A 13,487-nucleotide genomic window follows, 5' to 3' on the forward strand; every position below is an offset into this window, starting at 1 on the left:
GGTTGGTTTGGAGTTTGGTTCGGTTGGTTTGGTTTGGTTAAGTGTTCAATTGCTCCCAGCTCAACTTTGTGGAAGTTTATGTTCATTAAATGAAGAAGGCAATGTATATTTCCACTGTTTCTACTGTTTTCAACCGTGAGAATATACATTGTGTTCTTCATTTAATGGAGTTTGGTTAATTTGAGCTTCAAGTATTTTAGTGCTTTCTGATAAAATACAGTTTAGTTGAAAATGCAATAAAAAAACTTTTTCTGAATATCAGTGGATTTGTTTTTATTCAATATTCTGCTCCCACCCGGGTAAATAGCCAAATGGACACAAAATGCTAGTAGTTCCTTTGATAACTCCTTAGAGATGGCACTCGTAGAGTCGGAAAGCGTTTGCTAACATGAAATCTCACCCCTCACTAGACTGCTCTTATTGAAGTCACAGGTATACCCATCACGTTGTTTCATTTTTATAGTTTACTCAAGCAATAAACTTTCGTTTATTCAGAATGAAAAAAATGAGTTCTGTTAGGTGATTAAACACTATTATTTGTCTAAGGACTTATTGAACGACCCACGTAATTTACAAGAAGCAATGTATCAATGTATTTAGTGCATGTAGTATTAATTTTCAACCTCAAGGCTCGAGTATTCGGGGTGATTAAACCCTAGTTGGCGTAAGCCGGAGTTTTCGAGAAGTTTCCCTCCATCTCTCTCTCTCTTGAGGGTGACCAGAAGTGAACAGTCACTCCTATCCGAGTCATCGCCCGGAATTTTCCGATGATTTGCGTGGGTGTTGAAAAATTCTCCCCGGGGTTTTACGCCTCCGACCCTCCCTTCTCCCTCGAGGAGCGGGCGCAAGGACCAACCCCTCCTTCCCTTCGCACTTCTCGACGGGGCGGATTTATTCGCAATTAGTGTTGGACAGGCGGCTTCATATCCAACGAAGCGGGGGGCGGGAGAGGGGGGGGGCTCGTGAGGGAGTTGGACGGTTGGCTCTATGTCGCTGGGAGTGACGGGAAGGGTGTCATCCCAGGGAGAAGGGGCGATGGGAGGTGGGGTGTGCGGGGGCGTATTATTTGGAGGATAAGTCGAGTGATTTCTTAATCCCTCCGGAGAGTTAAGTCCTCCTCCCTGAGCTTCCTTGAGAAGTGCGGGGATGGGGGCGGGGGGGGGGGGGTAGGGCGTCTCTGAGGATAAGGGGGCGAGAAAGGGATGGAAGAAGTCATGGAAGGGGATAAGGCTGGAATAGCGGGTGGGGAAGAGGACTCTCTATCCCTGCTCTGTGCTCCGGCAAAGCGTCTCTTTCAAATCCCCTTGGCTTCGTATCCCCTCTCTACCATTCCGCCTCCCTACATCCCCTTTGCATAGGGTTTCCCGAGCAGAGTTCCAAGTTCCCGTGCGTTAATAAGTACCGGGAAACTTCAAGGAAAGGGAATTTTTCAGGAATGCACGATTTCGAATCATTAAAACGATATTGCACGATTATTTCTTAAGGAAGGCATTCATAAAATGTTCGCCGCTACTTCTTCGGAAGGCTTTTTAAAAATTTTAAAAACGTCACGAGTCCAATGCAAGCGGCTATTGTATGTTATTTAAACTGTTGGAGTAGCTAGGCGGATTAGGATTTTTCGTTACACTCAGTAAATTATCGGACGGAAGTCTAAGGAATTATTTGCGATGGTAATTGACATTGTTAAATCTGTGCTTTGAAATTATCCAAGTGTACTAGGGTTTAGAGAGCTTTAGGCATCAAAGATAACGAATAGCAATAGAATATTCAATGTAACTGTTATGTTGCTTATAATGATAGGTTGGTCAATCTCACTATCTACTAAAGTTACTAACTATTAGAGCCAAGAATGCGTTCTCATACATTCCATTCAATTCAGATGTTCTTTTTTGCATATAATTTAACACTTATAAATGAGACTGAAACAGTCCACGTTACCCAATTACTTTTCTTATCAAATATTTACATTCGATTTGCGTGCTACAAAGTAAAAAACTTTGTAATATTTTAAAAATGAATATATTTTTTCGGTAGTCAATTTTTTTATCGAGAGTTTTTTTTAACTTAAAACATTGAAATTGTGGAATTATGCTACTCTTGCTGGTTTGTAAAGCACCCGGAGGGAAGTTGAAAAGATCCGGGTTAAATCGCGGTTAAGGCTAAGTTCGTCACAGCTTTGGGATCTCTACTTTCCCATAAAGTATGTTTTCAAATAAAGGTTTAACTCAATAGCATCTTTTTTCATAGTCCTTATTTTTTCCTTCTGTTATTCAATTGTTTTTCGGTTTTTTCTTTGGTGAAGCCAAAAATATTTGCATTTGTTTTAAGGTGTTAAAATGGTTAAAGAAGCCATAATTTAGGTATTTTAGCCAAACTATTTTTTTTTAATTGCTCAAAGATTGGATTTAAAGTGGTGAATCGGGAATTGATCAATGTTAAGCATTTAATTTTCTGGAATTCATATGATGACCCTGAAAACGTAGTTTCTCTAGGCATGTTCCATATTTACCTACGAGTATTATGATCGATTTTGATAGCCTATGTAAGTGTTTCAGTCATTTCGTGGTCTTAGTATGTTTCTTCTGCAATTACGATCAATACTGTGTTTTCTGTTTAATCGGTGTTGAATTGAGAGATTAAAATATATCAATAATGCGCAAGTAAAATTGAAAAATCTACCCAAAATACTCTACGAACGCCCATTAAATTAAGAAAACCAAGTGAGATTTTCCAGAGTGGAGTACAACAGAATATAAATCTTAATATGGATAGGACGATCTTAAGATTGTATGTTTCTGTTCTAAAGCGTCTTAATTGAAGCGTTAATATGAGAGCGAAATGCTCTACTGCGGTGTCAGTGAGAATGAAGTCGGAATTCAACGAATCAAAAGTCATCCTTACGGTGAGCGGCGAAATATATTTCTATGATATGGAAGGCAAACACCGTAAATGTTCAGGACTTTCATAAATAATGTATTTCATCTATTTAAGTTGTATTATTCTAGCGATTTGTGTGATTTGAATGTGTCATAACTAGATGGTAACTAGCTCATTTTAGCAGAAATAAATTCCTGTTGGGAACCCATTAGACGAGTGTAAAGCGTTTGCCACGAATAATTTACCAAGTGTAGGAATTTCATTTTCAAAGTAGTGACAAACCTCGGAGAGTGATATTGGAATATTTGTCACCTTTTTCCCTTCAAAATTTATCACGCGATATTACTCTTTAGCGTCTTTCATATATCCTCGATGTGATCTAGCTCAAATGACTCTTGGTAACGCCAGGATTACGTCGTGTGGTTTTTTGTATTAATAATGCGAAGGACGGTGACGTAGTATTCGTCATTCGTCGCGTAGGTGAGGCTCAAAGGAGCACTCGCTAATGATTATAGGTCCCACGATCGCGCCCCCGCAATCATTACCCATCATTTCGTTCATAAGTTTTCAGTTAATGTAGAAAAAGTTAAGCATTAGGATTCACGTCATTTCACGTACATGGGCGCATTATTGCAAAGACGGTAAACTCTTCGGAACATTCCCGGGACTGGACTGATTCATTCACGGGATCGAGGATAAATCCGTGAGATGTTAATCCACCGCCTTCCTTTCCCTTCCTTCCTTCCCCACTCATCCCTCCTTCCCTCTCCCTCCTCTCTAACCCCCCCCCTACCCCATCACGATCCTCCTTCCCGGGAATTAAGGCGAGGAAGTGCTGCAGAAGGGATGGGGTGGGGAGGAGCGAGACGGGATTTGGAAACTTTTATATCCACCCCTCCAATTCCTTCCTCCCCACCCCCTCTCTCCCCTTCCTTCCTCTTCTTTCAGAAATAGAGGACGGAAGGATAAAGAGGGCGTGGGGAGGACGGGGAGATAACGGAAGCGGGTGCCGTCCGGCGGCGCAAGAGAGATGGCGGTGGGCTGTGGAACTGGAGAGGGCGAGTCTGAAGGAGTCCGGGAGGGTGGGGGTGAGGGTTGGGGAGGGTGAAGATGTGGAAATAGAGAGAGAGAGGGGTGGATCTTTCTTTGGACTTTTTGAAGCCATTTCGGGGCGTCGAGGAAATTAATTGGCCGGGCACCGGGACTGTGGAGGGGAGAGTGCGAGATGGGGTGGTGCTCGGGGTGAGGAGGTTGAAAGGGGTCGTGGTGTGCCTGGCAAGGGGTGCGTCGGTAGGGAAGCGGAAAGGGGTTCTTCGCCCTTATCCCAACCCCCCTCACGCAGTCCCCTTTCTCTCTCCCGCCCCCGGCCTCCCGAGCGATGATCCGGTGTCCCTGTTGCCGTGGTGAGAATTTTGAAGCTGCGGACAGGGATCTGTCTCGTCTCACCAACGTCGCCTTCCCTCAACAGAACCTCATTCCTCCTCTCCTTGCGTGTCCTCGTCTTCAGGTCACGCGTGGGAGAGACATTCCTTTCATCTCTGAGACTCTTCAGGTGCCATCCCAATTGTCCAAATTGAACTTTGTTAAATATACTTTCTAGCATTTGGTTTTAATTCGTCCTCTTGTTCCGCATTTGCTTTTTTTTATATGCCACGCGTTCGCGTTGGCTGGTTCGAGTGTTTGGGGAAACTCAAAGAGGCGCGTTGTTACTGGGACGATCGGGTCAATTCGTATGAATCGAAAACAGGGTTTCTGGATGATCAGAGAAGTGCGATTGAAATACTCCCTGAAATAGTTTCACTCGGTTGACAAGTGCTTCCATAGACCTAATTCTGACTACCAATCGCTTATTTTCGAGTAAATTACGAGTACACAACTCTTCCTTTCAAATTGGTGTGTTAAATGTATGTGTATTGGTAACCGTAACCTTCCGCACCAGTTTTGATATTTATATCTCATACCAAATACAGATTAGGAATATTTTCACATCTATAATAAGTTGGGAGCTGATGGTTGTCTTATTACACCGTGATCTTCCTCCTAGCATTAATGGTTATACTGCGGTTCTATCAGAAGGATAACACAATCAAAAAATGGCAAGAAACAAAAGTGAATCGAAATTGTTCTCTTACCGTTAGAGATCAGTGTAAAAAGCATACACTGCAGGCTTCATCATATAACACAAACAGAGTCAAAAATTGATCGTTGAAATTCCTAATCGTATTTAATTAAAGGAAAGTCAGCATTCACCAGACCCACTATTTTAATTGATTAATTGGCATGCATATTCAAATAATAAGATTAAATGTTAAATTGATCGGTGATTTAAATAGAGCTGACGAAAATAGAATTTCACAAGGGGAAATCCGAAAAATTCTGAGAAAGTAGATGGAGGAAATGTTTGGAGGTTAGTGATATAATGGATACCGTGAAAGGGGGCGAACCGACGGATAAGCGGGGTAGGACACGAAGAGAGAGTGCTTTTTACACTGGGTAAAGGCAGGTGGAAGTTATAAAAAAATGGAAAGAAAAATAATGTTGGGTAAAAAAAATAGCACATTATTGCAATACTTAATGGTACATAGTCTTTGGACACCGACCGAAACCGATCTTAAATTAGATTAGAATGCCCTGACTAGAATAAATGGTGTTTTCTATGATTTTCGTCTTAATTCATAATTATTTATCAAAAGGAGGGAAAAGAAACTGCTTGTGTCCATATATGAAGGAACATGTGCACTTTATTTAAACCATATTTTTTTAAATATATCAAATAGGGAAATTAGCTATAAGGATGTCATTGAATTTGATTATTTTTAAGTTTACAAGACTCAGGCGGTACACATCCATCGTGAAAGCTCAAACAAATAAGATGAAACAAATAAACATTGTAGCCTTAATTTTTAATAGTTATCATGAAAAAATATTTATGATTGGGTTATTTGAAATGATGATAACGTTTCCAAGAAACGGGTTAACCCTACACAAACACTACTCTTGTGGCCCAATGAAGCGTTTCCTATAATTTGAATGAGTGGCAATTACACTCCTAAATAAAACAATCATTCATTCAAACATACAGCACATGGTAAAGAGGAACAGCTGAATGGTAATATAGTATCAACAGTGATGGTAATATTCATTAATATTTAAAGAAAAGCCATTTAATGACCAGTACATTTTCAAGGTATGCATGAAAAAGAAGTTCAAATCTGTGAATATCAACTTTTTATTTAAATGAGAAATATTGAAATTTTTAGAATTTGAATGAGTCCAATTTCGGATCACGTTTTTTTTATAAATTCAAATCGCGACAAAGATAGGCAAATCATTGTAAATCTTGCTCAAAGTTATTTTCACGGGAACCTGATACGTTAATCCCGACTGCAGTGGCCATAGACTGGGTACCAGAGTTTTTCTTGGCTTTTACAATGTTTATTCAAGCGTGAGTTCTAAATAGGATGCACGAAACGACCTGGAATGACACCATAGAAAAGCCAAATGAGTGGCTTAATTATAGACGTAAAACCAACGGCTAAGCTGAGGCCATGATGAACGGACAGCTTCATTTTACGATATCGTGCTCTGGCGCAGGGAAAAACTTGGGTGGAGCTCAGCCTTATAAGCAGGATGAGCAGAAGGGATGGCTGGCTTGAGACCCCCTCGGCTAATCCGGCCTCCAGTTTGTGAAGCGAGCCTTCTCTCAGAGCACTTCAGTTCCTCACTTAGATCTCCTACTTTCCCCCTTCCATGATTACAGCCGCGACTCCTCTCGAGGGGGCATTGGAGAAGTCCATGGATTTCCTTTGCCTCCAGCAAGATCCCGGCATCCGAGTCTCATTTGCTTTCGTCTTCGTGAAAGACCATTGCAGACGTCAGTGAGAGTGATCTTAACTCGGTCTTGAAAACGGGCAATCCGAAGAGCAACTTCAAAATCACCACCACCTTATTTTAACTTTCGCATGCGTGCGATATTTTGAGTAGGATGTGATTGAACCAAGGGCCATTTTCATACTGGTTCAAGTAAATTTCAGGTTTTTTTCAGTATCCAGATCAATATTATCAATTGTGATTCCCCAAAGCTTTCGAAATGTTTTAAGGCCAATGGCTCAAATGAGATAGAATGGCGAAGGGTTAAGTGTATTAGGTAAGGGCATAAAAAGAAATGTAGAAGTATTTTACGGGATGAAGAAAGGTAAAAAGTATCCGACATTAAAAGGTCGATTTTTTTAAGGTGTCGTATTATCTTGTTAGACTAGGTCTATAGATATAGCAGTATATAATCTATGTCCATCAAAAACCTCCTTAAACGTTAGAATAGCTTAAAAAACGGCTCATAAGTTACCGAATCGTGAACTCAGACATTTAGGTTCTCGATCAATTGAAAAACTGAGATATAAATTTTAGTCCTGTATCTTTTTTAGTTCGGAAACCTTTCGGACCACCCTCGTACGATCAAGCATACGGAACGGTTCACGAATAGGGCTTGTTTTAATTGGAGGTGGGAAAAATATTAATAAAATAAAAAGAATCGTGTTAGGTAAAGAAGATGTTACAAAAAGATTAGAGCTTATGACATGATCCTTAAGTAAAGATGTAAATGAAAGACACGTTAAATCTTCAACGTTTGAAAGTAATGTTGTACTGCTTTGAAGACTAGTCTTTGCGGCAATAGGATGTCTATGATGAGGGGGTCGTTATATGAAGGATGGAAGATATGGAAGTGGAAGAGCTGTTAATTGGGCTGAATGAAAAACGAACGAATAAGCTCTATGGATGATATGGAATGGAAGAAGGCTGTTGGGAGGTATTTAGAGACCTAAAAAGTTATTGCAGGGCATCTTGGCTGAGAATTAAATGATAAAACCTGAAACAATTATGAGAAAATTTGGCAGACGCGATATAGACAGGGAAAGTAGGTATTTTAGACTGCAGAGCAGGGTGGTTCGAAGTGTATGGAGTTTGTAAATGTTCTGATATAATGCAAGATGACATATCCGGCCAACCAAAGTAAGGTGCATCTGAAATCTATCTTCTTCAGTGCATTACTTTTTATAGGCAAATATTTGGTAATAGCTAAACGTATTAAAGATATTTCTTCATTCACTATCATCTTTGTTTATTAATGGATACATATGCAATTTTAATTATTTTCCATCAATAATTATCTCGTAACACGAATTTTAATAATAATTATCACTCATGTTTACATCCAAGTTTCACATTTACCTCGTGGAATTACCATGTACTTGGCGTTCGGTGAACTTCTTGGAATGAGTATAAAAATTTCGGTTATAAAACATTTAAAAATATTTTCAGTCAAAAACTCCTCATAGAGCTTACGTTATTCATACTCTTTGTAAAACTGAATAAGGCAGTAATGACTGAGCAGATTTTGTATTTTTTTAAATATTTTAATGATAAGTGCCATAAAAAATTTACCACGGATCTTTATTATCACGAAAAGACGAAATGTAATTATTACTGAAAGAAATCCAACCTACAAAATAATTACTTAGTATAAAGGACCCCTCAGATTGATTTCAACTTTGGGGAAATCGTTTTTCCCTTTGAATAAGGAGTCGTCAAAAAAAAGTGGACAGTTTGAGGCAATTGTTCGTTCCCTTTTTACGCCTAAGAGATAATATCTCTGAGACCCACTGATAAGCCTTTGTCACCCCTTTTCAATTGTCATTAACGAATTAAACGAATGAGTTTGAGGTTCCCCCTGGTTCCTATACCGTGACGTGCCTTCCTTATCGGCCGGAAAATCTGACATTTGTCCACCACCCGCCAAGCTCGATCTCCGAAAAAACTTTTGGGGGAAACCCTAGCACTCTCTCCTCTCCCCCGCCTACTGTCATCACATCGACGCGGAGGTTACCGACTAAGAAAAAGACTAGAGGTGAAATAGGACGAAGTTATCTAGTATGATGATAGGCTTGGAGGCATAAGATCTAGGCTCCGAAATTCCTACCCGCCCTACTCGTGGTGTTTCGCGGAAGAGAGTCCTGGATAAATAAAAAAAGGATATTTTACGGGGAAAGTGTGAAAGAAGGGGTAAGTGGGGGGGGGGTGAGGATATAGGATGGAAGGGTGGGGGGGCAGAGATTAGAAACGGTGAGAGGGGGGCCGACCTCCTTTCCCCTCCCTCCGCGCTTCCATTAGCAAACGGCAGAAGCAGTAATAAACACTTCTCCCGCCAGGGTCCGCTTTTATCGCCTGGATATCTCGGATGCACCTAAATCACCCCGCCATTCTCCAAAAACACACTCAAACGAAGGAGGGAGGGGGCAGCACCGTCGCCCCGGCCCATAAACGCTTTTCAGAGAAGACCACCTCCCCGTTGGTGATGGTGTCCTCTTGCGCCCCCACACCCTGCTGACGGGGGTGTATCCATATCCGAATCCCCCTACCCCCTTTGGTCCGCTCCCTCTCTCCTTGATTCTCTCATATAACGACCCCCTCTTCCTCATCCCGTGCTTTTTATTACGATTCCATACCGTCCCCTCTCCACCCCTAATCTATCGGATTCCCATCTCGCCCCTCTCAAGAGTGGGGGGGGGCAAGGGAGCCGGCCCTAAGGGTTCTCCCCGATTAACGCCTTCGCATCAGAACCACGGGGGGGGGAGGGAAGGGACTGGGTTTTTTCCCGATTTATGCCCCCCTACCTCGGAATCCCTTCACTTTCCTCTCCCCCTCCCCCTCCTTCACCCTCCCCTCAAGACCACTCCCTTTTTCATAACCCTCTCCGAGCGATTTAATATCGCTCTCTCCCCTTACTCTCCCTCCCCACCCTGCCTTACTATCTATACTCCTCCCGCGACCCTTTCGGCCGAAAATTAAGGCCTCACCGTCCCTTTTACCCTGATCCCTTACCCATTCCCCACGCCTGCTCCTTCTTCCCGTTCCGGTGCGTTCTAAAAATGGCAGGGCCGAAGGGTGGGTCCATTCCTCCACCTGCACCTCCCCGTTGAAAGAGAAGAGAACAATTGTCAGGCCAGATTTCCATTGCAATTTCGCGTTTTGGAAAACATACGTAGTCATGTATTTTAGTGCGCACGAGCAGCACATATGAGAAAGTTGCCAATAAATTTCATGGCTTGCTGCAGACACTCCTCGGATGAAACTATTTTTACTTTCATCAGTTAATGAACCATGGAACGTAATGGGTAATGTTACAGTTCTGATAATTCCTTTATTTTACTACTTACCCATTTAAGTTGAGAATTTTTATCTCTTATCGTATAGAGAATTCATTCTTTTGTGAATTAAACTTATTAAGCCAAGCGGAATTAAAAGTTCTTTTACATGGCAGACTTTCTAATGAGCATTTTGTATACCCTGAGGAAAAATTATTGGCTCAACATTGAGTGCTAATTACCACTACTAAAGAAAGATTTTTCTCAACCTCACCCTATGAGTAGCTGCAAAAGAATTTCATTCTCTAAATTGGGAATAATACGACAAAATCATAAAACTATACTGGTCAAATTATAGCTTTTGTAATATTTCGGGGCGGAATATATGTGACACCATTAATAGATCTTTTTTAATTCGATATTGAGAAATATAGAAAAGTTCATTTCATTGCTGCATTTACGAATTGCATCTTCGTTAATTGATTGGCAAACAAAACTGATCACTTTCGAAAAAAGTAGCGTTCATCTGCTGACCTTCACTTTCAGGCTCTATTCCAAACGAATTTGAGCAAACACAGCCTCACGAATCTTTTTCGATATTTTGGAAACCAGTTTTAATTGGTAAATCGTAGGCGTAGCAAGGAAAGTAATTTACCCAACACTATTATGTGTAAATTCGCAACCATGTATGTCCTCGTGAAATTTCGCGAGCCTCTGCTCTTAGACTTTTTGGTTGACTGATGTTTTTTTATTAGTTGAGTGCACACAAGTTTGTTCTATTCATGTGCTCGATTTCTTACCTAAGAGTTCTCATTTTCAACCAGAACAGAATCTACAATTGTGCATCAGTACGTAGGAGCAGGTAAATGGCATTTGATCCTTAGGCTTAGGATAAACTAATTGGAGAGAGCATTGTTCAAACAATCTTATCCGATCCAATTTTCTTTTTCGCTCACCCTTTCGACCTCCGATATCACTAATGAGAGTGGTCACCCACGGCTCCGACCTTTTAGCTCACGAATTGGTATCAACCCACCTTTCTTCTTCCTTCTCTCGGCTGTCACGAGACCTAGAAGGCCAATATTTGTTTCGACCGCGTCCAAGAATCCCATATTAACCCAAAGTGTCAAAGGACGTCCCTTGCGCGTACATCAATACAAATTCGATCATTTCCAAGACTTGGGAAACCAATAAATGTAATGCATTGTAAAATAAGTGACGATAGTGAAAGGAGAGCTCTCACAAAAACCATTATTTAATTTCATTTGCGAAAATTGAATGATAATTTTATATGCTCTCGGTCGTATGAATAAATAAACATATGGACTGCAATTGAGTCAAACGGTGATAAATTAAAGTAAAATACAGCATAAAAGCGAAATATTAGGTATGACCCAATATGCATAGCAAAAAATGCAGAATGGATCCTGAATCCACTGATTGAGTGTCAGCTACATATGATTGACCAAAAGGTTACCCTAATCCAGTGGAATACAGATAATAAACTAGTTTTATCAAAGGCCAACGAGGCAATAGTATATTTAAAATCCGTTTTGAGATTTCGGCTAATATTGCCAATTGCCAATAGAGTGCCCCACTTGTATCACGGAAATCTATATTCAAATCTAAGGGAAGTTTCCATGGTTCTTTAAAGATCGCTACTCATATATTTGTAGTTTGACTCACCCCAAATTGAAATAAGTCGTAGAGTGTCCTTTTTATGCCAAATATTTTGTCCTTGAACCAATATTTAGGTGACATTTTTCTTTCAAGGCTCTTTCTAATTTTCAGTGGATTCTATTGATTCCTATTCTCCGTTTTGCTCAGTCGTTGCAGTTTTTCCCCTGCGAAACCTCGATCCCTCATCGTTTAGGCTTTTTCCGCTCTCTTTTTTTTTCTAGACCTTCCAACTTTTCTTTTGTCTGGTGCAGACCATTTTCACAGGGTTTTTGACCTTATTTCTTCTTTCTTTGAGCATAGCCGTACTATTGGAGAGCTTGATCTGGATTAATTGTACCACTAATTCTTTCATGCACATTACTTATCGAATATATTCATTTTTTTCCCTTTCCAAAGTGAATATCCTGTCTCTTCTCTTTATCCCATGTATATGCTCAGTTTTGTGTCTTACTTTTCAGGGGTTCACTGTAGAATCAGGTACTTAGACTTTAGGTGAACGAATGAGATCTAAATTTTAAATAAGAAACTGAAAGAACAAATAGTCACCTATTTTCGGGTGGCTGTTTTAAGATTCGTGATTTCCTTAAATCTTTTAAAAAACATTTTAGTGTTCTTTGGGATGAATTTATCTTCCACCACGGAAAATGAGTGCCACTTGCAGAGGTCGCTATTCAGATCTTTTTTTTCCAAATTGCAAAGCATTAATGGCCATCAAAATTTGAGTAAACCCTTGCCTCTATTCTTTTCAGTGCCATTTATATCTCGGATACAAAATTAAATCATTTTCCTCAACTTTCAAACTCTTTTTGGATGAAAAGAGTTATTTTTGTTGGTTATTTTAGTACCCTGCAAACCAACGCTAGGGTGTGTGGCAGGGGGTGAATAAACACACGGGGTGACCTTACCGGGGTCGGACAATGTTATTATGATCTCTTACCGTTCGTGTAAAATATGGCATCTTTAATCTATCTGTTCTACACTTTATCTCTCTAATTTTACTAACATAATCTCTCCTACCGTAGTATGATTTGCTAATCATAAATTTTCAACATCACTGCCAAAGAGACTTCCTTCCAATGTATGCAAGATATTTAATCTGGAAGTTAATCTTCGCTCCGTGAGTGATTCCCAGCCTAGTTGCTCTAATATTTTGGATTCGCTGCTAGGTGTATCATAGCAACGTTTCACAAATCTAGCTCCCCAACGCTGCACGCGATCCAGTTTGGCAATTAATCCAACTTCATGAGGGCTTCACATACTTTGAGCATATTCTAAATGATGCCTAACCAGCAACAGATAGCATTTCTCTTTGACTTTTTCATCAAATTTACCCAGTAACCTTCTGATAAATGCTAACTTTTTGTTAGCTTTTCCACATATTCCCCGTATTTGTTTCACCCAGGAGAGGTCGTGAGTAACTATTAACGCCCAAGTATTTGATGGAATTTACACATTCCATTTCGGTGTTTCCTATTCAGTAGGCATTCGTGTGGGAATTACTCCTTTTCAAAACATTTATGACTACGCACTTTAATTGTAATTAGCTAGTGTTGCACCAGCGTTGTATAGCATTTAGACCACCCAGTAAAGCTGATAATGTATATGGTACTCTTTAGAAAGAACGGTTCTAAATGAGTGGGTTAAGAGTTTCAACTCATAAAGCCTATTGGTAAGCACCAAGTCCATCACCTTAGGTAATACTACATTCATGTAGTCTTAGGAAGAAAATTGCGGATCATTACTTAAGTGCTCGCAATCCAGTAAGTCAGTGAAAGATGTAAACTCCGT

This window comes from Hetaerina americana, unplaced genomic scaffold, assembly GCF_022747635.1.
Source record: "Hetaerina americana unplaced genomic scaffold, ioHetAmer1.1.p SCAF_8, whole genome shotgun sequence".
NCBI lineage: Eukaryota > Metazoa > Arthropoda > Insecta > Odonata > Calopterygidae > Hetaerina > Hetaerina americana.